This window comes from Phasianus colchicus, chromosome 21 (assembly GCF_987193195.1).
Source record: "Phasianus colchicus chromosome 21, bPhaCol1.hap1.1, whole genome shotgun sequence".
Taxonomy (NCBI): Eukaryota; Metazoa; Chordata; class Aves; order Galliformes; family Phasianidae; genus Phasianus; species Phasianus colchicus.
The window spans coordinates 622,995-636,263 of NC_143456.1; positions in this window are offsets into that span (position 1 = coordinate 622,995).

Here is a 13,269-nt window from a genome sequence, read left to right on the forward strand (position 1 = left end):
ACTTTGCTGAGAAACACCTGACATTTGCTCTCCAAAATACTACTTGACACTCCTCCAGAAAACATTGTCTCCCGTATTTACCATGTTTTCTCCCCAAGAGACCGCTTGGAACACCAAAAAGACCACCGTTTCTCTCCAAGACAAGACATTCTTTCCCACCCTTTCCCACTTTTCTCCCTCAACTATCTCAGTTGCTCCCAGAAATACCACTTTTCCCTTGGAAATTTCACCTTCTCTTCCAAAAAGAGGATATCTGCTCCCAGAAATGCCCCTTCTCTTACAACTGCCGCACTCTTTCTCCCAAAAAGCCTCCATGACACTACCAAATGGGACACTTGCAACCAAGAAGAGCACACTTTCTCCCAGAAATACCACTTTTCTCCCCAAGACAGGAGATCTTCTCCCAATTGGATGACATTTTCGGGAAGAAAGGCCTGTTTTCTTCCCTCAAGAGGACATTCTCTTCCCCAAAGAGGACATTTGCTCCCAGACATACTGCAACTCTTAGAAATACCTCCATTTCCTCCCAAATCTACTCCATCACACGCCTCATGAGGACACTTACTCCCAGATTTGGGGCATTTTCTCCCAGAAATACCAGCACTCTTCTGAATACTTCCCATTTCCTGCCTTCTATACAACTCCTCAAGAGGACAGTTTCTTCCTGAAATGTGGCATTTTATCCCACATACAACATTTTTATCCCCAACGGAGCTCATTTTCTCCCACAAATACCACTACTCCTAGAAATAGCTCCCATTCTCTACCAAAAAATGCTGCGTTACGCTCCTCAAGATCACACTTACTCCCATCAAGATGGCATTTGGTCACAGAAATATTAGATTCTGCCCCCCAAATAGGACATTTTCTGCCAAAACAAGACATTTTCTCCCAGAAATACCACTTCTCTTAGAAATGCCTCCCATTTCATCCCAAGAATACTACTTGACGCTCCTCAAGATCACACTTACTCCCATCACAATGGCCTTTTCTCCCAGATAGACCAGGTTTCTCCCAAAGTTGGCATACATTCCCCCAGAAATTCCTGCCTATTCTTCAACATACGGCCTTTTTCCCAAAAAAAACCAGCCTTCTCACAAACACCTGTCATTTTCCAACCAAGTCTGCTACTATCTCCCCGAAGCAGCACTTTGCTGAGAAACACCTGACATTTGCTCTCCAAAATACTACTTGACACTCCTCCAGAAAACATTGTCTCCCGTATTTACCATGTTTTCTCCCCAAGAGACCGCTTGGAACACCAAAAAGACCACCATTTCTCTCCAAGACAAGATATTCTTTCCCACCCTCTCCCACTTTTCTCCCTAACCTGTGTCATTTCCTCCCAGAAATACCACGTTTCCCTTGGAAATTTCACCCTCTCTTCCAAAAAGAGGATTTTTTCTCCCAGAAATACCCCTTCTCTTACAACTGCCTCATGCTTTCTCCCAAAAAGCCTCCATGTCAATACCAAATGGGACACTTGCAACCAAGAAGAGCACACTTTCTCCCAGAAATACCACTTTTCTCCCCAAGACAGGAGATCTTCTCCCAATTGGATGACATTTTCGGGAAGAAAGGCCTGTTTTCTTCCCTCAAGAGGACATTCTCTTCCCCAAAGAGGACATTTGCTCCCAGACATACTGCAACTCTTAGAAATACCTCCATTTCCTCCCAAATCTACTCCATCACACGCCTCATGAGGACACTTACTCCCAGATTTGGGGCATTTTCTCCCAGAAATACCAGCACTCTTCTGAATACTTCCCATTTCCAGCCTTCTATACAACATTAAACTCCTCAAGAGGACAGTTTCTTCCAGTAATGTGGCATTTTATCCCACATACAACATTTTTATCCCCAACGGAGCTCATTTTCTCCCACAAATACCACTACTCCAAGAAATAGCTCCCATTCTCTACCAAAAAATGCTGCGTTACGCTCCTCAAGATCACACTTACTCCCATCAAGATGGCATTTGGTCACAGAAATATTAGATTCTGCCCCCCAAATAGGACATTTTCTGCCAAAACAAGACATTTTCTCCCAGAAATACCACTTCTCTTAGAAATGCCTCCCATTTCATCCCAAGAATACTACTTGACGCTCCTCAAGATCACACTTACTCCCATCACAATGGCCTTTTCTCCCAGATAGACCAGGTTTCTCCCAAAGTTGGCATACATTCCCCCAGAAATTCCTGCCTATTCTTCAACATACGGCCTTTTTCCCAAAAAAAAACAGCCTTCTCACAAACACCTGTCATTTTCCAACCAAGTCTGCTACTATCTCCCCGAAGCAGCACTTTGCTGAGAAACACCTGACATTTGCTCTCCAAAATACTACTTGACACTCCTCCAGAAAACATTGTCTCCCGTATTTACCATGTTTTCTCCCCAAGAGACCGCTTGGAACACCAAAAAGACCACCGTTTCTCTCCAAGACAAGACATTCTTTCCCACCCTTTCCCACTTTTCTCCCTCAACTATCTCAGTTGCTCCCAGAAATACCACTTTTCCCTTGGAAATTTCACCTTCTCTTCCAAAAAGAGGATATCTGCTCCCAGAAATGCCCCTTCTCTTACAACTGCCGCACTCTTTCTCCCAAAAAGCCTCCATGACACTACCAAATGGGACACTTGCAACCAAGAAGAGCACACTTTCTCCCAGAAATACCACTTTTCTCCCCAAGACAGGAGATCTTCTCCCAATTGGATGACATTTTCGGGAAGAAAGGCCTGTTTTCTTCCCTCAAGAGGACATTCTCTTCCCCAAAGAGGACATTTGCTCCCAGACATACTGCAACTCTTAGAAATACCTCCATTTCCTCCCAAATCTACTCCATCACACGCCTCATGAGGACACTTACTCCCAGATTTGGGGCATTTTCTCCCAGAAATACCAGCACTCTTCTGAATACTTCCCATTTCCTGCCTTCTATACAACTCCTCAAGAGGACAGTTTCTTCCAGTAATGTGGCATTTTATCCCACATACAACATTTTTATCCCCAACAGAGCTCATTTTCTCCCACAAATACCACTACTCCAAGAAATAGCTCCCATTCTCTACCAAAAAAAGCTGCGTTACGCTCCTCAAGATCACACTTACTCCCATCAAGATGGCATTTGGTCACAGAAATATTAGATTCTGCCCCCCAAATAGGACATTTTCTGCCAAAACAAGACATTTTCTCCCAGAAATACCACTTCTCTTAGAAATGCCTCCCATTTCATCCCAAGAATACTACTTGACGCTCCTCAAGATCACACTTACTCCCATCACAATGGCCTTTTCTCCCAGATAGACCAGGTTTCTCCCAAAGTTGGCATACATTCCCCCAGAAATTCCTGCCTATTCTTCAACATACGGCCTTTTTCCCAAAAAAAACCAGCCTTCTCACAAACACCTGTCATTTTCCAACCAAGTCTGCTACTATCTCCCCGAAGCAGCACTTTGCTGAGAAACACCTGACATTTGCTCTCCAAAATACTACTTGACACTCCTCCAGAAAACATTGTGTCCCGTATTTACCATGTTTTCTCCCCAAGAGACCGCTTGGAACACCAAAAAGACCACCGTTTCTCTCCAAGACAAGATATTCTTTCCCACCCTCTCCCACTTTTCTCCCTAACCTGTGTCATTTCCTCCCAGAAATACCACTTTTCCCTTGGAAATTTCACCTTCTCTTCCAAAAAGAGGATATCTGCTCCCAGAAATGCCCCTTCTCTTACAACTGCCGCACTCTTTCTCCCAAAAAGCCTCCATGACACTAGCAAATGGGACACTTGCAACCAAGAAGAGCACACTTTCTCCCAGAAATACCACTTTTCTCCCCAAGACAGGAGATCTTCTCCCAATTGGATGACATTTTCGGGAAGAAAGGCCTGTTTTCTTCCCTCAAGAGGACATTCTCTTCCCCAAAGAGGACATTTGCTCCCAGACATACTGCAACTCTTAGAAATACCTCCATTTCCTCCCAAATCTACTCCATCACACGCCTCATGAGGACACTTACTCCCAGATTTGGGGCATTTTCTCCCAGAAATACCAGCACTCTTCTGAATACTTCCCATTTCCTGCCTTCTATACAACTCCTCAAGAGGACAGTTTCTTCCTGAAATGTGGCATTTTATCCCACATACAACATTTTTATCCCCAACGGAGCTCATTTTCTCCCACAAATACCACTACTCCAAGAAATAGCTCCCATTCTCTACCAAAAAATGCTGCGTTACGCTCCTCAAGATCACACTTACTCCCATCAAGATGGCATTTGGTCACAGAAATATTAGATTCTGCCCCCCAAATAGGACATTTTCTGCCAAAACAAGACATTTTCTCCCAGAAATACCACTTCTCTTAGAAATGCCTCCCATTTCATCCCAAGAATACTACTTGACGCTCCTCAAGATCACACTTACTCCCATCACCATGGCTTTTTCTCCCAGATAGACCAGGTTTCTCCCAAAGTTGGCATACATTCCCCCAGAAATTCCTGCCTATTCTTCAACATACGGCCTTTTTCCCAAAAAAAACCAGCCTTCTCACAAACACCTGTCATTTTCCAACCAAGTCTGCTACTATCTCCCCGAAGCAGCACTTTGCGGAGAAACACCTGACATTTGCTCTCCAAAATACTACTTGACACTCCTCCAGAAAACATTGTCTCCCGTATTTACCATGTTTTCTCCCCAAGAGACCGCTTGGAACACAAAAAAGACCACCGTTTCTCTCCAAGACAACACATTCTTTCCCACCCTTTCCCACTTTTCTCCCTAACCTGTGTCATTTCCTCCCAGAAATACCACTTTTCCATTGGAAATTTCACCCTCTCTTCCAAAAAGAGGATTTTTTCTCCCAGAAATACCCCTTCTCTTACAACTGCCTCATGCTTTCTCCCAAAAAGCCTCCATGTCAATACCAAATGGGACACTTGCAACCAAGAAGAGCACACTTTCTCCCAGAAATACCACTTTTCTCCCCAAGAGAGGAGTTCTTCTCCCAATTGGATGACATTTTCGGGAAGAAAGGCCTGTTTTCTTCCCTCAAGAGGACATTCTCTTCCCCAAAGAGGACATTTGCTCCCAGACATACTGCAACTCTTAGAAATACCTCCATTTCCTCCCAGATCTACTCCATCACACGCCTCATGAGGACACTTACTCCCAGATTTGGGGCATTTTCTCCCAGAAATACCAGCACTCTTCTGAATACTTCCCATTTCCTGCCTTCTATACAACTCCTCAAGAGGACAGTTTCTTCCAGTAATGTGGCATTTTATCCCACATACAACATTTTTATCCCCAACAGAGCTCATTTTCTCCCACAAATACCACTACTCCTAGAAATAGCTCCCATTCTCTACCAAAAAATGCTGCGTTACGCTCCTCAAGATCACACTTACTCCCATCAAGATGGCATTTGGTCACAGAAATATTAGATTCTGCCCCCCAAATAGGACATTTTCTGCCAAAACAAGACATTTTCTCCCAGAAATACCACTTCTCTTAGAAATGCCTCCCATTTCATCCCAAGAATACTACTTGACGCTCCTCAAGATCACACTTACTCCCATCACAATGGCCTTTTCTCCCAGATAGACCAGGTTTCTCCCAAAGTTGGCATACATTCCCCCAGAAATTCCTGCCTATTCTTCAACATACGGCCTTTTTCCCAAAAAAAACCAGCCTTCTCACAAACACCTGTCATTTTCCAACCAAGTCTGCTACTATCTCCCCGAAGCAGCACTTTGCTGAGAAACACCTGACATTTGCTCTCCAAAATACTACTTGATACTCCTCCAGAAAACATTGTCTCCCGTATTTACCATGTTTTCTCCCCAAGAGACCGCTTGGAACACCAAAAAGACCACCGTTTCTCTCCAAGACAAGATATTCTTTCCCACCCTCTCCCACTTTTCTCCCTAACCTGTGTCATTTCCTCCCAGAAATACCACGTTTCCCTTGGAAATTTCACCCTCTCTTCCAAAAAGAGGATTTTTTCTCCCAGAAATACCCCTTCTCTTACAACTGCCTCATGCTTTCTCCCAAAAAGCCTCCATGTCAATACCAAATGGGACACTTGCAACCAAGAAGAGCACACTTTCTCCCAGAAATACCACTTTTCTCCCCAAGACAGGAGATCTTCTCCCAATTGGATGACATTTTCGGGAAGAAAGGCCTGTTTTCTTCCCTCAAGAGGACATTCTCTTCCCCAAAGAGGACATTTGCTCCCAGACATACTGCAACTCTTAGAAATACCTCCATTTCCTCCCAAATCTACTCCATCACACGCCTCATGAGGACACTTACTCCCAGATTTGGGGCATTTTCTCCCAGAAATACCAGCACTCTTCTGAATACTTCCCATTTCCTGCCTTCTATACAACTCCTCAAGAGGACAGTTTCTTCCTGAAATGTGGCATTTTATCCCACATACAACATTTTTATCCCCAACGGAGCTCATTTTCTCCCACAAATACCACTACTCCTAGAAATAGCTCCCATTCTCTACCAAAAAATGCTGCGTTACGCTCCTCAAGATCACACTTACTCCCATCAAGATGGCATTTGGTCACAGAAATATTAGATTCTGCCCCCCAAATAGGACATTTTCTGCCAAAACAAGACATTTTCTCCCAGAAATACCACTTCTCTTAGAAATGCCTCCCATTTCATCCCAAGAATACTACTTGACGCTCCTCAAGATCACACTTACTCCCATCACAATGGCCTTTTCTCCCAGATAGACCAGGTTTCTCCCAAAGTTGGCATACATTCCCCCAGAAATTCCTGCCTATTCTTCAACATACGGCCTTTTTCCCAAAAAAAACCAGCCTTCTCACAAACACCTGTCATTTTCCAACCAAGTCTGCTACTATCTCCCCGAAGCAGCACTTTGCTGAGAAACACCTGACATTTGCTCTCCAAAATACTACTTGACACTCCTCCAGAAAACATTGTCTCCCGTATTTACCATGTTTTCTCCCCAAGAGACCGCTTGGAACACCAAAAAGACCACCGTTTCTCTCCAAGACAAGACATTCTTTCCCACCCTTTCCCACTTTTCTCCCTCAACTATCTCAGTTGCTCCCAGAAATACCACTTTTCCCTTGGAAATTTCACCTTCTCTTCCAAAAAGAGGATATCTGCTCCCAGAAATGCCCCTTCTCTTACAACTGCCGCACTCTTTCTCCCAAAAAGCCTCCATGACACTAGCAAATGGGACACTTGCAACCAAGAAGAGCACACTTTCTCCCAGAAATACCACTTTTCTCCCCAAGACAGGAAATCTTCTCCCAATTGGATGACATTTTCGGGAAGAAAGGCCTGTTTTCTTCCCTCAAGAGGACATTCTCTTCCCCAAAGAGGACATTTGCTCCCAGACATACTGCAACTCTTAGAAATACCTCCATTTCCTCCCAAATCTACTCCATCACACGCCTCATGAGGACACTTACTCCCAGATTTGGGGCATTTTCTCCCAGAAATACCAGCACTCTTCTGAATACTTCCCATTTCCTGCCTTCTATACAACTCCTCAAGAGGACAGTTTCTTCCTGAAATGTGGCATTTTATCCCACATACAACATTTTTATCCCCAACGGAGCTCATTTTCTCCCACAAATACCACTACTCCTAGAAATAGCTCCCATTCTCTACCAAAAAATGCTGCGTTACGCTCCTCAAGATCACACTTACTCCCATCAAGATGGCATTTGGTCACAGAAATACCAGATTCTGCCCCCCAAATAGGACATTTTCTGCCAAAACAAGACATTTTCTCCCAGAAATACCACTTCTCTTAGAAATGCCTCCCATTTCATCCCAAGAATACTACTTGACGCTCCTCAAGATCACACTTACTCCCATCACAATGGCCTTTTCTCCCAGATAGACCAGGTTTCTCCCAAAGTTGGCATACATTCCCCCAGAAATTCCTGCCTATTCTTCAACATACGGCCTTTTTCCCAAAAAAAACCAGCCTTCTCACAAACACCTGTCATTTTCCAACCAAGTCTGCTACTATCTCCCCGAAGCAGCACTTTGCTGAGAAACACCTGACATTTGCTCTCCAAAATACTACTTGACACTCCTCCAGAGGACATTGTGTCCCGTATTTACCATGTTTTCTCCCCAAGAGACCGCTTGGAACACCAAAAAGACCACCGTTTCTCTCCAAGACAAGACTTTCTTTCCCACCCTTTCCCACTTTTCTCCCTCAACTATCTCAGTTGCTCCCAGAAATACCACTTTTCCCTTGGAAATTTCACCTTCTCTTCCAAAAAGAGGATATCTGCTCCCAGAAATGCCCCTTCTCTTACAACTGCCGCACTCTTTCTCCCAAAAAGCCTCCATGACACTACCAAATGGGACACTTGCAACCAAGAAGAGCACACTTTCTCCCAGAAATACCACTTTTCTCCCCAAGACAGGAGATCTTCTCCCAATTGGATGACATTTTCGGGAAGAAAGGCCTGTTTTCTTCCCTCAAGAGGACATTCTCTTCCCCAAAGAGGACATTTGCTCCCAGACATACTGCAACTCTTAGAAATACCTCCATTTCCTCCCAAATCTACTCCATCACACGCCTCATGAGGACACTTACTCCCAGATTTGGGGCATTTTCTCCCAGAAATACCAGCACTCTTCTGAATACTTCCCATTTCCTGCCTTCTATACAACTCCTCAAGAGGACAGTTTCTTCCTGAAATGTGGCATTTTATCCCACATACAACATTTTTATCCCCAACGGAGCTCATTTTCTCCCACAAATACCACTACTCCTAGAAATAGCTCCCATTCTCTACCAAAAAATGCTGCGTTACGCTCCTCAAGATCACACTTACTCCCATCAAGATGGCATTTGGTCACAGAAATACCAGATTCTGCCCCCCAAATAGGACATTTTCTGCCAAAACAAGACATTTTCTCCCAGAAATACCACTTCTCTTAGAAATGCCTCCCATTTCATCCCAAGAATACTACTTGACGCTCCTCAAGATCACACTTACTCCCATCACAATGGCCTTTTCTCCCAGATAGACCAGGTTTCTCCCAAAGTTGGCATACATTCCCCCAGAAATTCCTGCCTATTCTTCAACATACGGCCTTTTTCCCAAAAAAAACCAGCCTTCTCACAAACACCTGTCATTTTCCAACCAAGTCTGCTACTATCTCCCCGAAGCAGCACTTTGCTGAGAAACACCTGACATTTGCTCTCCAAAATACTACTTGACACTCCTCCAGAAAACATTGTCTCCCGTATTTACCATGTTTTCTCCCCAAGAGACCGCTTGGAACACCAAAAAGACCACCGTTTCTCTCCAAGACAAGACATTCTTTCCCACCCTTTCCCACTTTTCTCCCTCAACTATCTCAGTTGCTCCCAGAAATACCACTTTTCCCTTGGAAATTTCACCTTCTCTTCCAAAAAGAGGATATCTGCTCCCAGAAATGCCCCTTCTCTTACAACTGCCGCACTCTTTCTCCCAAAAAGCCTCCATGACACTACCAAATGGGACACTTGCAACCAAGAAGAGCACACTTTCCCCCAGAAATACCACTTTTCTCCCCAAGACAGGAAATCTTCTCCCAATTGGATGACATTTTCGGGAAGAAAGGCCTGTTTTCTTCCCTCAAGAGGACATTCTCTTCCCCAAAGAGGACATTTGCTCCCAGACATACTGCAACTCTTAGAAATACCTCCATTTCCTCCCAAATCTACTCCATCACACGCCTCATGAGGACACTTACTCCCAGATTTGGGGCATTTTCTCCCAGAAATACCAGCACTCTTCTGAATACTTCCCATTTCCTGCCTTCTATACAACTCCTCAAGAGGACAGTTTCTTCCTGAAATGTGGCATTTTATCCCACATACAACATTTTTATCCCCAACGGAGCTCATTTTCTCCCACAAATACCACTACTCCTAGAAATAGCTCCCATTCTCTACCAAAAAATGCTGCGTTACGCTCCTCAAGATCACACTTACTCCCATCAAGATGGCATTTGGTCACAGAAATACCAGATTCTGCCCCCCAAATAGGACATTTTCTGCCAAAACAAGACATTTTCTCCCAGAAATACCACTTCTCTTAGAAATGCCTCCCATTTCATCCCAAGAATACTACTTGACGCTCCTCAAGATCACACTTACTCCCATCACAATGGCCTTTTCTCCCAGATAGACCAGGTTTCTCCCAAAGTTGGCATACATTCCCCCAGAAATTCCTGCCTATTCTTCAACATACGGCCTTTTTCCCAAAAAAAACCAGCCTTCTCACAAACACCTGTCATTTTCCAACCAAGTCTGCTACTATCTCCCCGAAGCAGCACTTTGCTGAGAAACACCTGACATTTGCTCTCCAAAATACTACTTGACACTCCTCCAGAGGACATTGTGTCCCGTATTTACCATGTTTTCTCCCCAAGAGACCGCTTGGAACACCAAAAAGACCACCGTTTCTCTCCAAGACAAGACATTCTTTCCCACCCTTTCCCACTTTTCTCCCTCAACTATCTCAGTTGCTCCCAGAAATACCACTTTTCCCTTGGAAATTTCACCTTCTCTTCCAAAAAGAGGATATCTGCTCCCAGAAATGCCCCTTCTCTTACAACTGCCGCACTCTTTCTCCCAAAAAGCCTCCATGACACTACCAAATGGGACACTTGCAACCAAGAAGAGCACACTTTCTCCCAGAAATACCACTTTTCTCCCCAAGACAGGAGATCTTCTCCCAATTGGATGACATTTTCGGGAAGAAAGGCCTGTTTTCTTCCCTCAAGAGGACATTCTCTTCCCCAAAGAGGACATTTGCTCCCAGACATACTGCAACTCTTAGAAATACCTCCATTTCCTCCCAAATCTACTCCATCACACGCCTCATGAGGACACTTACTCCCAGATTTGGGGCATTTTCTCCCAGAAATACCAGCACTCTTCTGAATACTTCCCATTTCCTGCCTTCTATACAACTCCTCAAGAGGACAGTTTCTTCCTGAACTGTGACATTTTATCCCACATACAACATTTTTATCCCCAACGGAGCTCATTTTCTCCCACAAATACCACTACTCCTAGAAATAGCTCCCATTCTCTACCAAAAAATGCTGCGTTACGCTCCTCAAGATCACACTTACTCCCATCAAGATGGCATTTGGTCACAGAAATATTAGATTCTGCCCCCCAAATAGGACATTTTCTGCCAAAACAAGACATTTTCTCCCAGAAATACCACTTCTCTTAGAAATGCCTCCCATTTCATCCCAAGAATACTACTTGACGCTCCTCAAGATCACACTTATTCCCATCACAATGGCCTTTTCTCCCAGATAGACCAGGTTTCTCCCAAAGTTGGCATACATTCCCCCAGAAATTCCTGCCTATTCTTCAACATACGGCCTTTTTCCCAAAAAAAACCAGCCTTCTCACAAACACCTGTCATTTTCCAACCAAGTCTGCTACTATCTCCCCGAAGCAGCACTTTGCGGAGAAACACCTGACATTTGCTCTCCAAAATACTACTTGACACTCCTCCAGAAAACATTGTCTCCCGTATTTACCATGTTTTCTCCCCAAGAGACCGCTTGGAACACCAAAAAGACCACCGTTTCTCTCCAAGACAAGACATTCTTTCCCACCCTTTCCCACTTTTCTCCCTCAACTATCTCAGTTGCTCCCAGAAATACCACTTTTCCCTTGGAAATTTCACCTTCTCTTCCAAAAAGAGGATATCTGCTCCCAGAAATGCCCCTTCTCTTACAACTGCCGCACTCTTTCTCCCAAAAAGCCTCCATGACACTACCAAATGGGACACTTGCAACCAAGAAGAGCACACTTTCTCCCAGAAATACCACTTTTCTCCCCAAGACAGGAGATCTTCTCCCAATTGGATGACATTTTCGGGAAGAAAGGCCTGTTTTCTTCCCTCAAGAGGACATTCTCTTCCCCAAAGAGGACATTTGCTCCCAGACATACTGCAACTCTTAGAAATACCTCCATTTCCTCCCAAATCTACTCCATCACACGCCTCATGAGGACACTTACTCCCAGATTTGGGGCATTTTCTCCCAGAAATACCAGCACTCTTCTGAATACTTCCCATTTCCTGCCTTCTATACAACTCCTCAAGAGGACAGTTTCTTCCTGAACTGTGACATTTTATCCCACATACAACATTTTTATCCCCAACGGAGCTCATTTTCTCCCACAAATACCACTACTCCTAGAAATAGCTCCCATTCTCTACCAAAAAATGCTGCGTTACGCTCCTCAAGATCACACTTACTCCCATCAAGATGGCATTTGGTCACAGAAATATTAGATTCTGCCCCCCAAATAGGACATTTTCTGCCAAAACAAGACATTTTCTCCCAGAAATACCACTTCTCTTAGAAATGCCTCCCATTTCATCCCAAGAATACTACTTGACGCTCCTCAAGATCACACTTACTCCCATCACAATGGCCTTTTCTCCCAGATAGACCAGGTTTCTCCCAAAGTTGGCATACATTCCCCCAGAAATTCCTGCCTATTCTTCAACATACGGCCTTTTTCCCAAAAAAAAACAGCCTCCTCACAAACACCTGTCATTTTCCAACCAAGTCTGCTACTATCTCCCCGAAGCAGCACTTTGCTGAGAAACACCTGACATTTGCTCTCCAAAATACTACTTGACACTCCTCCAGAAAACATTGTCTCCCGTATTTACCATGTTTTCTCCCCAAGAGACCGCTTGGAACACCAAAAAGACCACCGTTTCTCTCCAAGACAAGACATTCTTTCCCACCCTTTCCCACTTTTCTCCCTCAACTATCTCAGTTGCTCCCAGAAATACCACTTTTCCCTTGGAAATTTCACCTTCTCTTCCAAAAAGAGGATATCTGCTCCCAGAAATGCCCCTTCTCTTACAACTGCCGCACTCTTTCTCCCAAAAAGCCTCCATGACACTACCAAATGGGACACTTGCAACCAAGAAGAGCACACTTTCTCCCAGAAATACCACTTTTCTCCCCAAGAGAGGAGATCTTCTCCCAATTGGATGACATTTTCGGGAAGAAAGGCCTGTTTTCTTCCCTCAAGAGGACATTCTCTTCCCCAAAGAGGACATTTGCTCCCAGACATACTGCAACTCTTAGAAATACCTCCATTTCCTCCCAAATCTACTCCATCACACGCCTCATGAGGACACTTACTCCCAGATTTGGGGCATTTTCTCCCAGAAATACCAGCACTCTTCTGAATACTTCCCATTTCCTGCCTTC